Source organism: Mobula birostris, chromosome 13 (assembly GCF_030028105.1).
Source record: "Mobula birostris isolate sMobBir1 chromosome 13, sMobBir1.hap1, whole genome shotgun sequence".
In the NCBI taxonomy this organism is placed as follows: Eukaryota; Metazoa; Chordata; class Chondrichthyes; order Myliobatiformes; family Myliobatidae; genus Mobula; species Mobula birostris.
This window is the reverse complement of record NC_092382.1, coordinates 46,491,345-46,513,065: the sequence shown is the minus strand read 5'-3', so window position 1 is coordinate 46,513,065 and position 21,721 is coordinate 46,491,345. Positions and strand designations below refer to the sequence as shown.

Below are 21,721 nucleotides of genomic sequence, written 5' to 3'. Positions count from 1 at the left end.
TCTTGTTTGTTAAGGACGTCAATGTCCATGCCCAGTAGAATGGGGTTGAGGGGATCATAAATCAGCGCTGCTACATTGGTGAAACAGACTCAATGGGGCGAATTCCTGTTCCTGTTCCTTTGTTTTATGGACCTATGGATCTTATATTATTATTCTATATGTGTTACACGGTACAGCTGCCATAAAACAACAAAAATACATATATCCGTCATTATAACTCTGATTCTAATCCTGACCTTTATCCCCAGCAGTGGAAATCTCCTTCATTGACGATACTGACGCCAGTGTTATCCCTCTACACTCACGTTCTGACCTACCTGTCCTGAAACAAATTCCCACATTGTCCAATCATACTATTTGTATTGGAATGGTGATTTATCATTTCCATCACTGAAAATAAATCACTTCAGGTGCAATGCTACGGTGAGTGATTAACATAGATGGAGCTGCGATGGCCGAGTGGTTAAGGCGTTGGATTTGAAATCCAATGGGGATTCCCCGCGCAGGTTCGAGCCCTGCTCGCAGCGGTCACTCTACAGGCACGAGGGACCAGAACTCCACCTGCCTGTCAATAACTCCCTGGCTGCTGTCTGAACGCTACATTCTCTGCCAAACCCAGGCGGCAAATGTTAAGATTCTTACACTCTTCAATACTCTTCCATTCTCAGTGCCAAGAGTTCATTTTCACTCCGACTCTGATCAATCTCGGTGAGGAATCTTAAACAACCCCTTCTCGCGGAGTTTACTTAGCGACGACATTGTTATTTTGCAACCGAGTATCTAACAATAGATTTCGGGTAGAAACAGAGCGATTGATGTCGGCGAGTTCTACAGCTGTATGGATACAGAGCACCTCACTTCGTTCACCAGTCTACTTCCTTCAGCTAGACTGGGGACGATTTATCGCACTGAACAGAATTCCTGCATCCAAATCAGCAGTAACTCTGGAATTTTAAGAATTAATGGCACCAATTTAAAGTTAATTGTCTTTATAATTGAAGAAACTGGGAGAAGTAACATCAATAAGTATAACGTAGCGCCGTCTCTTGCTCCCTCTGTTGGAAGATCATGTGTAAACGCATGAAGTATTTCCCTCCTCCGTCCGAACGGTGACAATACTTACGAGACCTCCAGCTTCCGAGTTTAAATGAAGGGACGGAAAGAGCCATTTCGTTTTCTCGCTGGGGTGAAATACTCTGATGGTCAAGAAAACACTATGAGGAAAACGATGGCCCAAAGTGAACATGAAATTGGTAAATCGCTGTGTAACTCTCTCTCTTCCACTGCCTTTCAAACTCCCCCGCTTATCTCTCTTGCCCTGTCCACGATGTGATTCTCTCCCCTGCTTCACTTCCATGTCTCACTCTTTCTCTATCTCTCTCTGTAACATACACAAACTCACACACATTCTCTCTCCCCCTCTCTCTTCTCTCTCTCTCTCTCTCTGTATCCCCTTTCTTCTCTGCACATACTTCTTTCCTCCTAAGTCCCGTACTCTCCTCTCAAGGCTGAAGCAAGCGTTTAGCAATCAATAATCAATGTTTGTGTTCAGTGAAAGGACTGCGTATTTGGGGTGGGAAGTTTATAGATATTCCTTTACAACACAGCTGGGGTGTAGGGTAGGAGACGTGAACTGTTGCGGCAACGTAGGGGCGAACAGGTAACAAGACATGCAGGAGCAGCGATTTTCCAATAAATCTATTCCCGGAACTTTGGTTCAGTTCTCCGTTAAGACACGACCACTATGTGAATTTTATCTAAAAAATAATTGCAATTTGAACCAATAAAATATTTTACTATTTCAATAAGAAATATTGTTCAGCCGAGGGTGGGAGGGGATTGAGATTATGACTCAGTCGCTGAACAGGGCCGACGGGTCCATGAAAGGGAAAAGCTTTCGCAGTTTCATGTCACTGGCTCTACAGACTCCCCATTGCACTCTTGACCAGCGAGCGACCGTACATGCCGTACATAAGCAGGTTGGCTGATTTTCCGTCAATATCACCCTCGCCGGTTGTGACTAATGTGGTGTAACGACTGTGCACACTCCCGTCATCAGCCAACAACCCACAAACCAACCCTCGTCAAAGACATGCTACATATCTGGCTCCCATTGGTGTGTGCAGATGTCAATCTAATATGTTAACCAATGGCGGAAAACGGTTTCACCCAGGGCTTGTTCTCTCCCACAGACCCTGACTGGCTCTGCTTCCCCAAAGTCCTCTCAATCCTGAGCAAAATCTGAGAACAATGTCCCGTTTTTAAACATTTATATCCATATGCTTCTATCGGAAGCTGGGGCCGTTGTCAGGGCGTAGAAATAAAGGCAGGCGACAGAAGTTTATCTCCTCTCACCTATGGAGAAGGAAGAAGATTTGGTGGAGAACCTTTGACCGGCAAGTGTGGCATGGGGAGTAGGATTGAGAGCAAGTTTGGACCAGCCTGATCTTATTGAATGTCATGGCTGGCTGGAGAGGATTAAAGTCTAGCCCTTCTTCCAGTTGTCTGTGTGTTTAAAGAAAAGGAATACACAGGCATTTCTTGGGCCGGCATGCTAACTCGGTGGATATAATCGGGACCGATGGGAGATCAGTCGTTCCCAATCTATATCATCAGTTTGCCCGAGGAATCATTTCCAAGTCTGAAAATCGCACAAGATTTATATCTAGCTTTTGTTAATGATGCAGAGCTGTATGATTTATGTTTGCGGGCTCTCTGTCTCTTCGAGCCCGCAATGATGCTGCAAGTTTTTCATTGTTCCTGTACCTCACCGTCCCGAATCACACGGCAGTAAACTCGGCTGGACCTGGCAATACTCACTGAGATTTGAGCAGTGATGCACACGTCCAGATGAGTCAAGGTGATGTAGTCAAACTGAGTGATTACGACTGGAGTCCAATATGGGAAATACATGGTCACCTTCTTCTACAGAGAGACAGCATCACTGAGTGTGTTTAATAGGCGAGGGATTGAGGTTCAGTGAGTCGTGATGAAGATCAAATTATACATTGTATTTATTGTAAGTTAATGTCTGTAAGACCTCACACAGTTATTTCGGGCTTTATTGAGACTGCATCTGCGATATTTTTTTTTCAAAGTCATGTTCTCCTTGTCTAACAAATGTCATACAGAACAAATAAGGAATCGCTGCAGGGATAGTGGACAGCGGGTCAGGTAACATCTCTGGACGATAGGAGATAGTACACAATTCCGACCCACACACTGCCGCTGAACTGAAGGTAGAGAGTTGATGACTGAAGTGGGGAGCTAAGAATGGGGAAGGAGTTGGGAAGGATCTGAAGGGCGCAAGTGAGGATGTGTGGTGGTCAGCTCGATGTGTCACTGTTGTTCGTTAATCCTTATTTATGTCGCTAATTTTGATGCAAAGTCGCGTCCTGATCAGGACGTTTCTGCATGACACAACATTAGGCGTTGCTGTTGATACTGAGGGAGATTACTCTTGATTACAAGCGTACCTGGTTCAGTTAAAGAACTGGCGGATGTGTTGTAAATGGATTCCAACGCAGATAATTATAACGTCGTACAGTTTGGAAATAAAACTTGCAAAGCACGTGTGCTGTAAATGGCAGGGCATTCCGCAGTACAGTTGATACGAGGGACCCAGAGGCACAGGCTCACTGTTCGCTGATTTCGGAAGTATAGTGAAAAGCCTTTTCTCATTCCGGCCTTCCTCATTCAGGGCAACAGGAAGGAATGAAAAGTAAGACATTATGATAGGTCGTTGTTGAGTTTGTGGATGGAGTGCCATATAGAGTTTCGGACGCTCCATTATAGAAAATAGGCCAATAAAATGGAAACAGTGCAAGTAAATTATACAATGACGTTTTCAGGACAAGAACTGGGTTATATAAAGAATTTGTCCAAGCCTGTCATTTTTTCATTCCAAGACGAGGAGAATGAGATTTAAAACAGAGATAAAATGAATGTTAACAGCCTTTTTTTTCTGTGCAAAAGAGACCAAATTATTTGAAATTGGAATATTTGAAAGGAACTTGGGCAGCAACGTTTCCATGAAGAGTTCAGTGAATATGTGGAATGAGCTGCCAGAAGTAGATCAGGCAGGTAGAACAGTTTCACAGAAGGGCGGGCCCTAGAGGAATATGGTCCGCACGCAGGAAACTGGGACTTACTCTGGTGGGAAGGTGGTCGGAATGGATCTTTGAGTCAAAGAGCCTGTATCAAGTCATATTACCTTCACGACTCGTATCAGTGGGTTATGTCAGATATCACTGGACAGACATGATATGAAGGCAAAGGCAAAGAAGAATGCATGGTTACTAAGCCGACTACCGCTATGACCAGGCGGTGGAGATACAGTCACATTGCTGAACAACCATATTGTCTCTGACTCACTTTTCACTTCTTACGGGCAATGCGGAACAATGTCATCCCGTGATGCGTTCACTGCCGGGACGAATGTGTAAACAAGAAGAGTTCGATCAACCACCAACAGTCAGAATCAGAGTAGACACTGGTGCGTTGACTGTCCTCTTTCTAATTAAACGTGTCCTGCTGGTGCACAGGCAGACAGATGACAAATAAATTAGATGAAGAAACTTACACGAGCGCTAAATGGGCACAGAATATTGTCATGAAACGGTTTTTGATCTCACCGGTAAAGCAGATGAAATTAATGAAACATTCCAACAGTTCCATTGCAGGGACCTGGAACCTGGAATAGTCGAATCACTCCACTCACCATGTACAGATTCTTCAGAGCGAAACGAGCAGGATGTCCTTCTCGGAGGTAGAGAGGGTACAGACGAACTTAGGCTGGGAGAATGGACAAAGAAGTGGCAGGTGGGATGCAGTGCAGGGAGATACATGGTCGAACACTTTGCTATCAAAAATGAAGGAGCACACTTTCTAAAAGGAGAGAAAATGCAAGGAATAAAACTAAGGCGCTAAGAGTCTTGGGAGTCCTTGTACAGACCTCCCATTGCGACGTACACAACCGCACCATAATGTCCCAAAGGCTAATTTGTAGGTTCAATCTGTGGTGATAAAGACACATGCGATGTTCGCTTTCATTTCAAGAGGACTAGAATATAAAGCAAGGATGTGATTCAGAGACTTTACAAAGCACTGGTGAGGCCTCGCTTGCAGTATTGTCAGCACTTTTAGTTCCTTTACCTGAGGAAGTATTGCTGAAACTGGAGAGGGTTCCAAGGAGATTCAGAGAAATGATGCTAGGATGGATTGGCTAGTGATATGAAGAGCGTTTGCCGGCGCCGGGCCCGCATTCACTGGAATTCAGTAGGTTGCGCGGTGACCTCATTGAAACCTATCGAATGGTGAAAGGCCTTGATAGGGCGGATGTTGAGAGGATGTTTCCTATGGTGGGAGAAAACAAGACCAAAGGACGCAGCCTCGCGATAGGGGACCATCCTTTTAGAACAGAGATGAGGAGTGAGTTCTTTAGCCATAGAGCGGTAAATCTGTTGGATTCGTTGCCACGGGCCCCTGTGGAGTGCAAGTCTTTTTGTATAATTGTCAGAGGTCGATAGGTTGATTGATCAGGGCATGAAATGATACAAAAGCAGGAGAATGGGGCACAGGGGAAATGTCGAAGCAAACCCGATGTGCCCGAGGGTCGAATTCTGCTCCTATATTTTGTGGTTTTATGGTGCTGAATCAGGCCAATGCAGGTTAAGCATAGACAGGAATGGGGTTATAGTGGAAGCAGGGTAATCCACACCATAATATAAAATTAGCACATTAAATTACAGCAGCAATATGTTAATTCCCTAACCGGGAATCGAACACCGGGCCGCGGCGGTGAGAGCGCCGAATCCTAACCACTAGACCACCAGGGAAGCTGATAAAGCGCTGCACACAGCAATAGACAACTATCAAATGGGCAAAATACTTTATACTTCATACTTTATTGTTGCCAAACCATTCATACTAGAACATACAATCATCACAGCGATGTTTGATTCTGCACTTCCCGCTCCCTGGATTACAAATCAATAGTAAATATTAAAAAAATAAATTATAAATCATAAATAGAAAATAGAAAAATGGAAAGTAAGGTAGCGCAAAAAAACTGAGAGGCAGGTACGGATATTTGGAGGGTACGACCCAGACGCGGGTCAATATGGAAACAAATCTTCAGGGAGCGGTGTCCCAGAAAGGCAGCGTCCGTTATTAAGGACATCCAGCACCCAAGACAAGCCATTTTTCCACTGTCACCATCCAGGAGCTACAGAAGCCTAAAAACACACGCTCGGTGATTCAGGAACATCTTCCTCCCCTCTGTCATCCGATTCGTAAATGGGCATTGAACCCGTAAACACAACCCACTTTTTAATATCTTATTTCTCTTTTTTGCACGATTTTTAACCTATTCAATATGCGTATACTGTAACTGATGTACTTACTGCTGCGTTCACCAGCAACTTTGATGTGTGTTGCTTGAATTTCCAGCATCTGCAGAATTCCTGTTGTTTACCTACGCCTTTGTTGCTATTGTTATAATTTATTATATTCGTTATATATTGCATTGAAGTGCTGTTGCTACTTTAACAAATTTCACGACACATGCTGGTATAACGGCCTTTGCCCCAATTGGCTCCCGTTGCCTGGGGTGAATAGCCGTCGACCCCACCAACAGTGCAATTGCTTTGGTGCGGATACGGTGTGAGGTACCCAATGATCAGCCACGACACAAATATCAAACAATATACCAAGTGCGAGTAAAGATTTATACGTTATAGCAAGTTTTGGTGATGGGTTAGTGGCAACAACTAGAAGAAAAGGTGCCACGTAAGTAACATATCAGTCCTGTGCGCATAATATTTTAATACTTTGGAGCTCACGCCTTCGATTCCATCCACAACGTCTTTCCGAGACTCCGGCCACCATCCGAACCCCCGAGGTCCGGTATCTGCCGCCCTGGAACCGCTATCCGTTCCCCGCACGTCTGTCCTCTCGGCTCGCCTCCCGAAAAAGACCGCGCTCCTCAACTCAGCACAGATATACAAGATAACATAATATGACTTGTATTGGCAAGCAAATGAATACAATTTCCATTATCACTAAGTATATTCCAAACACGCTGTACAGAGAACGCCTTGCTCAGCAGTTAACAGTACGATAAGCAATTAACAGTTAACAGTCAATCTAGTATACTGAGAACCGTACATTCTCCCCCGACCGAAATAAGTCATGCCGTCATGACATTCAGATAGTTCGCCACGCCTTCCTGCAAAACAAACAGCCCAATCCACGTGCAGAAAGCAGTGAAATAACTTTCCAAATCAGTAGAGATCACACCCTGCTCCCCGGGTGCAACATAGGCCAACTTCTCCGGGGGGTCCCGACTTTTATGAGACCTACGTATCCCCGCTTCTGACTCTTCCGCCTCGGAGACTACAGGGGACCTTTTGAAACTGCGAGGCGAACCCACCCCCGAGCGGTCACCCAAACCCCTCTGCGCCTTGGAACCCTCTATCTCTGGTTCAAACCCTACATACTCTCCTTCAGCGCCCCGCGGTACCACGGACTGCCTATCACTAGCCCCCCTTACCCCGTCTAGCGCAGTGGACGAAAGGCCAGGACTCTCTTCCTCGATCACGGGAGCATCAGCGAATGGCAGAAGGTATCAACCATCCCAGTCATCATCCTCCGAGTCAGTATCCCTGACAGGGTCTGGCCCCGGGCCCGTCTCTCCCGGGGTAGGCACTTCTTCCACCCTGCGGGATACTGGGTGCAGCCGCCCCGTCAGGCTCCCGCTCTACCTGTACGTCTTGCCCCAGGGACAAAAGGTGATTCTGATGGAGAATCTTGACAGGCCCCTTTCTATCCTCAGGCCGCACTCGGAAAACCAGAAGGTTTGGCATCTCACATCAAAGTTGCTGGTGAACGCAGCAGGCCAGGCAGCATCTCTAGGAAGAGGTGCAGTCGGCGTTTCAGGCCGAGACCCTTCGTCAGGACTAACTGAAGGAAGAGTGAGTAAGGGATATGAAAGTTGGAGGGGGAGGGGGAGATCCAAAATGATAGGAGAAGACAGGAGGGGGAGGGATAGAGCCAAGAGCTGGACAGGTGATAGGCAAAAGGGGATACGAGAGCATCATGGGACAGGAGGTCCGGGAAGAAAGACAAGGGTGGGGGAGACCCAGAGGATGGGCAAGAGGTATATTCAGATGGACAGAGGGAGAAAAAGGAGCGTGAGAGAAAGAATGTGAGCATAAAAATAAGTAACAGATGGGGTACGAGGGGGAGGTGGGGCCTTAGCGGAAGTTAGAGAAGTCGATGTTCATGCCATCAGGTTGGAGGCTACCCAGACGGAATATAAGGTGTTGTTCCTCCAACCTGAGTGTGGCTTCATCTTTACAGTAGAGGAGGCCGTGGATAGACATGTCAGAATGGGAATGCGATGTGGAATTAAAATGTGTGGCCACTGGGAGATCCTGCTTTCTCTGGCGGACAGAGCGTAGATGTTCAGCAAAGCGGTCTCCCAGTCTGCGTCGGGTCTCGCCAATATATAAAAGGCCACATCGGGAGCACCGGACGCGGTATATCACCCTAGTAGACTCACAGGTGAAGTGTTGCCTCACCTGGAAGGACTGTTTGGGGCCCTGAATGGTAATAAGGGAGGAAGTGTAAGGGCATGTGTAGCACTTGTTACGCTTACACGGATAAGTGCCAGGAGGGAGATCAGTGGGGAGAGATGGCGGGGACGAATGGACAAGGGAGTTGTGTAGGGAGCGATCCCTGTGGAATGCAGAGAGAGGTGGGGAGGGAAAGATGTGCTTAGTGGTGGGATCCCGTTGGAGGTGGCGGAAGTTACGGAGAATAATATGTTGGACCCGGAGGCTGGTGGGGTGGTAGGTGAGGACCAGTGGAACCCTATTCCTAGTGGGGCGGGAGGATGGAGTGAGAGCAGATGTACGTGAAATGGGGGAGATGCGTTTAAGAGCAGAATTGATAGTGGAGGAAGGGAAGCCCCTTTCTTTACAAAAGGAAGACATCTCCCTCGTCCTAGAATGAAAAGCCTCATCCTGAGAGCAGATGCGGCGGAGACGGAGGAATTGCGAGAAGGGGATGGCGTTTTTGCAAGAGACAGGGTGAGAAGAGGAATAGTCCAGGTTTGGCATCTGATTCTCCACCACATAGGGCGTAGCTGCCCAGCCATCAGCCAGTTGGTGATTTCCCGGTAATCCCAGATTCCTGATGAGAACTCGGTCTCCAGGCAGGAGTTGAGAGAACTTTACTTTCGTGTCATATCTCCTCTTATTTCCCCGATTCTGCCGGGCGGCCGCCTCCCCGGCTAACTCGTAAGCCCATTTCAGCTCTTTGCTCATATCAGACACATACTTCAAGTAAGGCTTTGGCGATACCTCACCCGCATCAGTCCCGAAACAGAGATCAATGGGCAACCTGGCTTCGCCCCCAAACATAAGATAATAGGGGCAGTAACCAGTAGCTTCATCCCGTGTACAGTTGTAACAGCGAACCATTTGCCTAATATGTCAACTCCAGCGGTTCTTTTTGCTGATCTCCAGAGTCCCGAGCATGTCTAGTAGCGTCCGATTAAACCTTTCTTGCTGTGGACTGCCCTGCGGATGATAGTGCGTGGTCCTTGATTTCTCAACCCCCAGCATACCCAGTCACTCATAGATGTGCTTACTCTGAAAGTCCCGTCCCTGGCCACTATGTATCCGCCGATGAAAAATACTTCTCTCATAGCATTTTCGCCACTGTAGTCGCTCTTTGATCCTTGGTAGGAAAAGCTTGAGCATACCTCGTGTTTTGGACCGTGGTGAACAGGACATTCGTCGTGTTGCTGGCATCGGGTTCTATGGCCAGGAAATACATGCACACCAGGTCCAACGGCCCCGCAATCTGCAAGTGGGAGAAAGGGGCGGCCTGCCCAGGCAGCGAATTCCGCCGTATGCAACAAATGCAGGATTAGCAGTACTCTTCAACCTCCGCCCTCATTCGGGGCCAGTAAAACCGGTCCTTGGGCAATCCTTAGGTCTTTTCCACCCCCACATGTCCAGAGCCACCATGGAGGGACTTCAAGACAACCTTCCGATACTTCTCAGGCAGGACCAGCCGCTAACACCGAGGTCGGTCCGAGAGTGACCTTACCCGCTATAAATTTTTGTTCTTCAAATTCAACCGTAGCTATTCGCTCAATAACAGAGACACTGAAACGTGTTCAGTCTTCTCCGCCTGTGTCACATCCCCCTCTTCCACGGCGTGCCAGACAGGGCCAATGCCTGGGTCATCTCGCTGAGCAGCGGCCACTTCCCCAGGGTTTAACTCCGGCAACTGCGTGGTCTTCAGAGCAGTCAGATCACTGTAAACTAGGGGCACGGCGTCATTGGACGCCCCGAATGAGTCCACTGCTCGATCTGGCCTCTCCTCCTCAGCCTGCACCGTGATAGCAAACTGGCACGTGGCCTTCATCCCGGATGCAGGAAGACTCTCCCACTCCTCGTACTTCTTCAGTTCCTCATGCCTCCGTCGGGACAGAGCATCCGTATCGACATTCCAGCTCCCGGAGCGGTACTTCAGGCTGAAATCATATACAGACAAGGCTGCCAGCCACCGATGGTCTGTGACATCCAGTTTATCCACCACCGCCCATTTCAACACCAGCAACTCCAACTTTTGAGTGGGATAGTTCCTCTCCAAAGGTGACAAACTCTGGCTGACAAATGCCACAGGCCTCAGGCCAGCTCCCTGATTCTGATATAGAACGGCCCCTAACCCTCATGACTGGCGTCAGTGTGTAGCACGTAGGGCAATCGGGGGTCTGCAAAAGCCAGCACCGGCGCCTGAGTCAGCATCTCCTTCTGTGACTGGAAAGCCGCTTAACATTTGTCATCCCATCTCTGTCCGAAGGGCTCTGACGGGTTCAAATATTCTCCCACCTCCCGTCCTTTCCTCCCCTTCCCCCTTTGTCCCAGGGGAGGGTAGCCACGCAGAAGCTGGTTCAAGAGATGACTCACCTGGGCGTAAGCTTTCACGAATCTCCGATAATACCCACAGAACCGCAGACACGAGCGCAGAGCACTTACGGTCTGGGGCCTTGGCCAGGTGGTCACTGCTTCGATCTTAGCCGGGTCAGTCTCTACACCAATCCGCGAGACAATGTGCCCAACATAGCTAACAGATCTGGCATTTGTCCAGGGAAAACTTCAACCCTTCCTGCTTCAGCCGGTTGAGCACCTTCATTAGCCTCGCTTCGTGTTCTTCCAAGATGGATCCAAATACTATGAGTCAACCAAATATACTAACATTTTGAGCAGGTTCCTATCCCCTACTGTCTTCTCCATAACCCTCTAGAAGGTACCAGGGGCCCTCTATATGCCCTGGGGCATCCTTTCGAACTGGTAAAATCCCAGAGGGCACATGAAGGCCGTCTTATCCTTATCGGCCTCACTCATCGGGAGCTGGTAATATCCACTTCTCAAATCCAACACGCCAAACCACTCCACCCCACTCAGACAGGCCAGCGCGTCTTCGACCCGGGGAAATGTGTACTGATCAGGGACCGTGCGCCTCTTCAGTGTTCTATAGTCCACACACATACGAACCTTCCCATTCTTCTTCCGGGCCACTACGATAGGAGACACATAAGGGCTTCAGGACTCTGTAATGATCCCAGCCTCCTTCAACTTCCCCAAATGCTGCCGCACGTCTTCCACATCTGCAGCAGCCAGTCGCCGCGCTCTTTCACTAAACGGAGTATCCTCAGTTACCCGTATGGTGTGGTGAATGCTCTTGGAACAGCCCACATCAAACTAGTCAGTGGAAAAAACACCTGTCAGCGTCAATATCTTCTGCACCAGCCTCCGCTTCCAACCTTCCGGGACAAGTGATGCCCCAAAGTTAAAAGCTTTCAGCGGTCAACTTAGGCCCTTGTCCCAACAGCAATCTCCCAACTGGCCTCACGGTGGCGCGATGCATCACCATCATGGAGAACAAATGTTCCAGAGGCATCTCTCGCTTAAAGGTGACATCCCGTTTCGTAGTGTTCCTGACGATCACTACCAGCCTGCGTGCCTGCACCACCGAGGGCTTCTGCAACTCTGGTCGCATCAGCACGCCAGCCGGGAATCTTGACTCCTCCTTGAGATCTTCCGGGATGTCCACTAAAAGGTCTTCACCCTCAGGCACTCCCGGGAATCTAAGGATCCCCTTCACTCTCGCTACTTCACCTGGAGTACCACCCTGGGCTTCGACTTGGCACACCACACAGCGCATCGTTCACACACCGCGTCCAGTCTAGAGCGACCCCACGCTTCCTCAAAAGCAGCTCGGAACACTGGGTGCACTGACAGGGTCTCCAAAAAGTCTTCACCCGCCTTCTCCTTACAGGCTCCCAGGAGTCTCCGCACAGTAGGGGTGCTGGTCCCCACCAGAACTAACGCACCCCCAGTCTCACCGGTGTCTGTGCAAACCAGTACCAGGGCCTCATGAGCCTCAGTCACCCCCGCCTCAGCTTCCAGGAACTCCAGTTTCACGGACAAATAACCATCGTACGGGTAATCACCAGCACTGATACCCCAAATTTCCAGTGCACTGAAAGGAGTCAAGGGTAAATGCGCCAGCTCCTGATCGTAGAACGAACGGTACAGTAATGCGACCTGAGACCCGGTGTCGAGTATGGCTTTTACATCTATCACCTCTATCCGTATCGACACGCCGGATCGGAATTCCAACAATCCTTCTGGGATAGGGACTTTTCCTCTCCAGGGTCCCGCCGCACATTGTTGGGAACGCATTTTCCCAAAGACTCCCGTCCGTTCCCTCATTGAGTCTCTTCTAACTTTCCCGACACCCCCTTCCTGCTGGGACACCGGTGGGCTCTCCCTCCGAGGGGCTCCCTGCCGTTCACAGTCCCGCCTGAAGTACCCCTGTTCCCCGCAGTTATAGCACACGCCTCGCCTCGCAGGACGCCGGCTTCCGCCTGGCCTCAGTACTGTCCGTCCCTTCAGGGAGGGGCCTTCTCCACTAGTCCCCTCCTGCGACCCCTTTATATGTCTCCCGCGTGGAGCTGGTCCCGGTCATTTCACCACCTAGAGCTACTAATGAGGACTGCACCGTACTAACAGAGCCCTCTTCCGCTCCCAATGCGTCCTCCTCCTCCATTACCTCTCTGAGCATCTGAACAAAAGATGGAGGCGGGGAAGGGACACGCTCTACGGGACTGCCGGAGACTCTCAGCGATCACATCATGTCTCTGCGCGCCCCTGGGTACCTGGTCGATTCTTATCCGATCCATCTCATTCCCTTGAATGACCACCCCCGCCCCCGGGGCCTCAAGCAATTTAGCCTTCGCTCCAGCCGGAAAGGATACTCAGAAAACTTTTCCCCTTTCTCCTGACGCAGATTCTGAATCCCACCTAAAAGCTCCACCGTGCGCCCCGTTAGCCCAAACGCCTCCTCTAATGCTTCTAGGCACTCCATTCAAGAATCCAAAGGCTGGCTAACTTCCACGCCTTTTAACACCTCAGCTGCCGCCCCTCTCAAACTTTCTCCCAATCTGTGCCGCTTCTCCTCCTCAGGACACTGCCACTCACCGAGCAGCTGAGAGGTATGTTCTATCCAGGTCTCATAATCATCTTCCCCTTCGGGGATGTGGGTCCTTCCTGAGGAAATTCTTAACTGCTGACGCGGACCCACCGCCTTGTTCACCAGGGAGTTAATGGCTGAGGCCAACTCAGAGCCTTCCCCTTTCCGTGGGGAATGAGAACCAATTACATTCTCCAAATCTGACCACTCCCTTCCTTCATCCTTCAGAAACGATTGGACCCGCTCGCTGAAATCCCCGCCCCGGCTTCGGGCAACTCCTCTGGTGTCCCTTCAAACCCTTCCCCCGCGACAGTGTGCACGCCCCATGGCCCCGCCTCACCCACGTCACCGACACACGGCTGCAGTCCCACCCCCTTGACGTCAGCACCCGTCTGTACCAGCACCAACGCTGAGTCCCCTGTTTAACCAACCTTTCTGCTTACAATCTCAACCTTACCGATAGCTCTGACCGTACTCAAACATCGAATTAACTCATCGTCCGGCGTACGCATATCCACCCCACTTAATAAGCAGGCATGATTAACCGGTACTTCCTCGATCTCACACCAAAGTTCAATCTTATCCGAGTCTATCTGACAGAATTCAAACCGCAGACGAGCAACTGGCAATGTAACGCCTGCGACCCCAACTGAGTCCCGTTGCCTAGGGTGAATAGCCGTCGAATTCGCCAAAAAGTGCAAATGCTTTGGTGCGGATGCGGTGTGAGGCACCCAATAATCAGCCCCGACACAAATATCAAACAATATACAAAGTGCCAGTAAATAAAAATACTTTACAGTAATTTTTGGTGATGCCTTTGTAGAAACAACTAAAAGAAAAGGCCCCACGTAGTTAAACTTAACAGTCTTGTGCACATAATATTTTAATACGTTGCAGCTCACGCCTCCGATTCCATCCACAACTTCCTTCCGAGACTCCGGCCACCATCCGAACCGCCGAGGCCCAGTATCCGCCGCTCTGGGACCGCTGTCCTTTCCCCGCACGTCCGTCCTCTCCGCTCGCCTCCCGAGAAACCCCGCGAGCCCCAGCTCAGCACATACACACAAGACAGCATAACATAGCTTCCATTGGTTAGTTCCTCCGTTATCTATAACTATAACCCACACATTTCAGCTACAGCTAACATGACTTCATAGTTAGCATTACAAAGAAGTCATTTAGTTATAAAACATCAGAGAAGGTATTTTATAATAAGCGGTTAACAGTTAAATGTCCAGTTAATATTACTCAGAACCCTATACTCATCTACGAATTCAATTAAATTCGTGAAGCACATTGAAGTTTCCAGGAATTTGATTATTGACAGCACTGACCATATCTGAGGGAACGCAATAAACTGAGTTCTCTGCTACATATACCAGATGTTTGCTCGCCATGATTGGCACAATGATATTACAACTTGTTACACATCAAGTAACAATTTGGGTATCAGATTAAGCAGTCTTGTGTGATATTAGAAATCTTACACTAATGAACAGAGTACTGGCTACATGTGATGATAGTAAAGGAAGGTTTTATGTCGTATGGTATTTTATTTTCCCCGGCATGGAAATAATTGAGCCTGCAATTTGAGAAGAGTTTGCATTGCGGGCAAATATCATGAAGAGACTTGTATTCTAAACTAACCCACCAACAGACGTTATTTTTATGAATGGTACCAACTAAGAAATAGATTCACGCAGAAGTCATAAAAGGAGAAAAACACTAGGCTTGTCCAGAAGTGATATCAAGACATAGACTTCTGGATTATGCTTTCAATGCTTATGAGAATTGTTTATTGTCTGTTCTGCCGATAACTAATGAGTTCTTCTTACGATGTCCTCTGGTGGAATAGTCATATCATAGCCACAGCAAAATCGAGTTACACCAACGGGTGGAAAGAGCGTCCTTTGGAAAGTTACAATGTTGTAATTGGGAGCATGACTTCAAAATTGGGGATAGGAGGACGAGACTTGCCTCATCCAGCAGGAAACAGAGCAATGAAGGGGAGCTTCAAGTTCCAACGCACTTACACACTGATACAGCCGATATTTCTGGGACAAGGTTCTTCCAGAGTTGCCAGCGATTACGTTTTTGATTGCAGATTGGACACGAGTTGTGGAGGAGGCAAAGGAGATAATCCATCAATGGACTAAGCACAATAACATAATTCATTTTAATTAATTATTAATAAGCAAATGATCGGGAGCAGGATTTGTGGAGTCCTCTCATGTGAGTTGATTGTTGCGGTAAGTTAAATTATCCCCTCTACTGGAGGAGCCTGATCATTTACGAGTAGAGGTATTGCTGAACCTGTTGCTATGGGACCTGACGCTCCTGTCACTCCTTCCGGACAGCAGCATGGAGAAGTGAGCATCACCTGGGTGATGGGCGTCCCTGGTGATGATGCTGCTTTCCGGTGATTTCACTCCTTGTCGATGTTTTCAGCGGTGGGTAGGGATACACATCTGATGGACTGGCTGCATCCACAACTTCTCGTTGTTTATTCTAATCAAGGAACTTGGTGTTTCCATACCAGACAATGAAGCAACGAGTCAGGGTAATCTCCACTGTACTACTCTAGAATTTGGCCTAAGTTTCAGATGACATGCTAAGTTTGTACAGACTGACGTAGTACAGACGGTGAATATCGCTCAGTCTTTCCAGAATTATGGCGAACAAATTCTTCTCCTCTGAGCCTCTACACTAAGGATCCCAGTTAATTTGAGGGATATTATAGTTACAGATGAAAACATACTCTAAGATCAGGCCTTTGTGTCAGAACCGGGAAGCAGGGGTAACAGATTCACCACAAGCTTCAATTTAATCGTGGTGTGTTTACAATGTTTACAATGTATAAAATGCCTTGGGATTCCCGTTAATACTCTTCGCTCTAGTCATTTCGTCGTAACTATTCACTCTGCTGATTCGCAATTTGACTTGCTTGTTGATTCCTCATGCTCCTCCGAGACCCAGTACAATTTTAGCATCCCAAACTTTCCTATAGTTTGAGAAAGAGGAGAAAACGAGGGTGAAAGAAAGGACGGGTTATGACGGGATCAGGAGTGGTTATTACCGACGAAAGTATACCCCATGATCAGGCAGTTCTGTTAGGACCGGGAAGCAGGGACAAATGATTTGCCACAACGTTCAATGTAATTGGGGCGTGAGGTAAGGTGCAAAGTGGATTTCACTGGGACGCCGAAGCCAGTGATACCGTCGGAATCAGCTGTAAACAGCTGGTTTGTTACTCTAAGGCAACACACACAAAATATGATGGAACTCAGCAGACCAGACAGCAATTAGAGAAAAGAGAAAATTATAATAATGTGTGCTGTTTTCTATTTCGAGCATCAGCAGATTTTCTCTCGATTTAGTTCTATAAGTCTGTTCATCACATTGTTTCCATTTATACACAGTGGGTTTACATAATAGGGATCATGAAGGCAGCTTGATTGTAATAATTTACAGTGTTTGTTTCTAACTTTTAATGAGTTTCAAAATCCGATTCAATGGGTTTTTCAATATATTCTTAATTTCTTCTCGGAATTTGCTCTGGGTCAGGGCGTAAATAAAAGTGTTGGTGCAGGAACCGAGAATCTGCAGCATTCCCGATATTTCTTCAGTGAGGTAGCGGGGATCTGTCACAGAATAATAAACAAAACTCATTGAAATCCGTTGATACATATAAAATGCCTGCCGTGTTACCCAGCACAGTATGAAACTACCGGTTATGCTGAAGAGCAAAACGATGGATTTGCGTCGATTCTCCATCTCCCGGTCCTTATCATTCTCTCCATCCCTTCGTCCCCGGAGCCCCCGGCGGGCTCGGCTGGCTGCTAGAATCTTCCTAACAGTTCGAATATTGAGCAGCAAAATCAGAAAGAATGGGACACAAGGGGTTAAAATGCGGTGAAACATTGCAAATGCCGCCCATGAGGGAGAACTTTTGTAACTCGGTGTATAAACACAATACCAGGGAACACCATCAATTACTACCAAAGGATCGTGTACAAATCCCCAGGGGACACACTCCAAACAGGCCAACACACTCACTGTCCCGATAACCACAGCCGCCGTTCTCTCGGTACAATATTTTGTTTTCAGCTTCTCACAGCAAATAGCCACAAATCGATCGACGGTGAAAGCGACAGTCAGCCAGACAGAGGCCGCGGTGCTCGAAAAAATTAACCATGTACCGAGTCTGCACACAGGAGTGATGAACCGGAATGATCGGCGAAAATAAATCCAAGCAGTCCAGGTCAGCAGCGGATAGGAGATAACCAGCAAGAGATCGGCGGCGGCCATTCCCACCATGTAACGATTGACGCATTTGGACAGACCGCACCTTCCCCGGGACACAATCACAATGGCTAGCAGGTTCGCTGAAAGAGAGACAGGGAACAGCAAGCTGAAAAAGTACTGACCGGGGCCAATGCAGCAGTGTGAGGGGATGCTCTAATAACTCAATGATATTGTTGCGCTTAGTCGTGGAAGGGTCCAAAGAGTGCGCAGATCTGGACGAGAGAGAGAAGGATTTTACACTGTAAAATAAAATCAATATAATTTATATACGGATTCATTACTGATGACCGAAATATGAAGTGGCAGTGGAACGTTAAAACGGGGTTATTACCTCCTCAGAGTCCATACTGGATGGAACATTTTCTAACGGCGCCTCCGCGTTTCGTGTCATAAACTGAATAAATCCGCACCCTGACTGCGGGATACTTCCGTGAGACAATCATCAACTTCCATGGCTCTCCCTGTCAGGACAACCGAAGGACGGTACAAAAATATACGAGAAATGCAGAAACACGCGACCAGACAAAACGGAATATGTGGAATAAACTGTTAAATTGTATCTCCTCATAAACGTTCTCAGAGGGGACCCTGAAAAACCTCTTAAAATTTCTCTTTCCATTCAAGCAGATTGGGGTTTAGTGTTTAAAGTATTGCCCAGTCTCTTTCTTAATCCAGCATTTGCCACCTCAGTGACTTTGCAACAGAATATTGACTATTACCACAATTACAACGCAATCTGAGACAACGTGAGAGAGAGATAGGACACCTCCCATTGAAACCATCACAGGGAAGCAGGGGAGAGGAATTTATCGTCCAGTATCCAACTCAGTGTCGCTTTTAGATAACTGTATCGGTGTCAAAAGTAGATAATATATAATACGTTTTAGAGTATTGATAACTATGAAGCCACACGTCTCTTGTGATAATTGTCTCAACAACGACTTCATTGTGTTGTCCATGAACTGCTTCACAGTCAGTCACAGCGCACACATTTACTAAAAATCCACAAGTTTCACGCTACAACGTGGAACTCCTCACATTTACGGAAGTGTTACTACTAGTCGAAGCTTTGGTTATTGCACCTCACACGACCGCTGACATACAAATGCAGACAATCAATCGCATAAACACTGGATGCAGCGTAAACACAATTTCTGCGATTTCAGTGCAGCCACTACCGGACCAAAAGCACAGAAACCCGAACATCACACTGTTGAACCGAAGCAGCTGGGAGAACTCTGCCTGATCCGTTGAATTCCAGTATCGCTGAATTCCAGCATCGGTTTGTTTTTAGATCCAGACCCCTAAATACACATTCCTGGTGTTCATTACATTCCTGAAATGTGGAAGACTGGGACTGGACATGTAGCAGTGGAATCCAGCGACAGAAACAATCACAACATTGGAATTCAACTTCAGTTCCCACCGACAGAGGCTGAAACGGCGGCTTACCGGGAATTCCAACGGCTGAAATAAAAGGATAGTAAACTTCCCCTATTCTCAAGATGACTGGATAACCCATTTCAGTGAGAACCTGACCTGTCGCTCCTGAATTCACAGCTCCGGCAGAAACTCTGCGCTGATGCATTCAAGACGTCCCTGATTTATACAAAGGATCAGTCTCCAGAGATACCTCTGACTAACTTCATTAGTTAAAATTACTTGAACAAACACTTTAAATCAACACCATTGACTCTGATGTAAATATTGGACAGTTGGAAGAGAAATATATCAAAATTCTTGGGTGTTACGTCAGCTGTGACTCATTTGGTGGAAATAATGTCGATGTCTGAGTTTTCTCTCAGAGCAGCCAATTTACAGCGTTCATGCTTTTGTTCATCAGCAAACAGATTTCACCGACACCGTGCTTCTGTCCCTTCGGTTTCCCATTTTCAACTGTCCTATTGTGCTTCAATTTCCTCCTGCCCCTACCCCCCCCCCACACACACACACACAGACACACACACACACACACACACACACACACACACACACACACACACAACACACACACACACACACACACACACACACACACACACACACAGGGATACCGACAGCTCATCAGTTCCACTGTCTCGGACAGAAGGCATTCAGTTTCACACTGAGCATAAGCCAAATACACATTCCACTGTTACACTGAACCACACACGTTCATTATTTTAATTGCATTCTGTATCACTGTGTCGTACAGGTGGAGAGACTGAACCAGATCCCAGATCCCCACAAACTAATCCATCCACCTGCATGTTGTCTATATCCCTTCGTTCCCTGTGCGTTTCTTTGCCGGTCTAAGAGCCTCATGAACGCCACTGTTTCACCTACCCCCAGCACCACCCCAGAAATGCATTACAGACACCCACAACTCTTTGTTTGCTTTCTTTTAACGACGTGTCCTTTGAACGTTTTTCCCTCTCACCGAACTGCATGCCTCCTGGTATTCGGTATTTTGATGCTGTGAGAATGATACCAGCTTCCTACTCTATTTACGAATGGTATAAACATTTCAGTCTCGGTTTCTCTTCTGGCACTCTGCGAAGAACAATACAAAATTGTGCAACTCCTCCTTCCCAAAGTTTCGGCATCCTTCCTATAGCGGGGCGACCGAAACTAAATGCAATATTACGGATGTAACCTGACCGAAGTTTTATAACGCTGCAGCATTGCTTCCTGACTCTTGAACTGAAACCCTTTATTAAAAAGGCAAAAATGTCACACACCTGGGGAATGAAGGAGAGTAATATATCGGTGTGATGCTGCAGAACTGGAAATGAAGAAAGAGAAAAAATAACGAGGGGCACGGAGATGGCAGATGAACCAAGTGAATATTTTGCCCAAGACTTCACTGTGGAAAGCCGGATGTTAAAGGCTGTGAGGGGGACAGACGTGAGTGCAGAGACTATAACAAGGAGAGTGTGCAGTAAAAGCTCAAAGACCCGAGGGTGCATATGTCAGCCGGATCAGATATTTTATACTTTATACTTCATTGTCGCCAAACTAATGATACCGGAACATACAATCATCACAGCGACATTTGATTCTGCTCTTCCCGCTCCCTGGAGTACAAATCGATAGTAAATATTAAAAATTTAAATTATAAACCATAAATAGAAAATAGAAAATGGAAAGTAAGGTAGTGCAAAAAAAAAACAAAAAAAAAAAACAAACAACCAAACAAGAGGCAGGTCCGGATATTTGGAGGGTCCGGCCCAGATCCGGGTCCGGATCCGTTCAGCAGTCTTATCACAGTTGAAAAGGAGCTGTTCCCAAATCGGGCCGGACGAGTCTTCAAGCTCCTGAGCCTTCTCCCGGAGGGAAGAGGGACGAAAAGTGTGTTGGCTGTGTGGATCGTGTCCTTGATTATCCTGGCAGCACTGCTCCGACAACGCGCGGTGTAAAGTGAGTCCACGGACGGAAGATTGGTTTGAGTGATGTGCTGCGCTGTGTTCACGATCTTCTGCAGCTTCTTTCGGTCTTGGACAGGACAACTTCCATACCAGGTTGTGATGCACCCTAGAAGAATACTTTCTGCGGTCATCAAAAAAATTAGTGAAGATTTTAGGGGACAGGCCAAATTTCTTTAGTTTTTGTTTCAGGAAGTAATGGCGCTGGTGGGGCTTCTTGCCAGTGGACTCTGCTTGGTTGGACCAAGTCAGGTCACTTGTGATATTGACCCCGAGGAACTTAAAGCTTTTGACCTGTTCCACTTGCGCACCACCGATGTAAATGGGGTCGTGTTGTCCACTGCTCTTTCTGAAGTCAACAACCAATTCCTTCGTCTTTCTGACGTTGAGGGATAGGTTATTGTCTTCGCACCATGCCACCAGATTCTTTATTTCCTCTCTGTACTCAAACTCATCAT

At 47.5% G+C, this 21,721-nt stretch overlaps 2 non-coding genes across 2 annotated transcripts; one reads left to right on the top strand and one right to left on the bottom strand.

Annotated features, from left to right (window-relative positions):
• Window positions 1–445: 445 nt before the first annotated feature.
• On the top strand, window positions 446–527 carry trnas-uga (transfer RNA serine (anticodon UGA)). The gene has a single exon. It is a non-coding gene; the product is annotated as a tRNA-Ser (tRNA).
• Window positions 528–5,764: 5,237 nt separating this feature from the next.
• trnae-cuc (transfer RNA glutamic acid (anticodon CUC)) lies at window positions 5,765–5,837 on the bottom strand. Its single transcript has one exon. It is a non-coding gene; the product is annotated as a tRNA-Glu (tRNA).
• Between the last annotated feature and the right edge of the window lie 15,884 nt (window positions 5,838–21,721).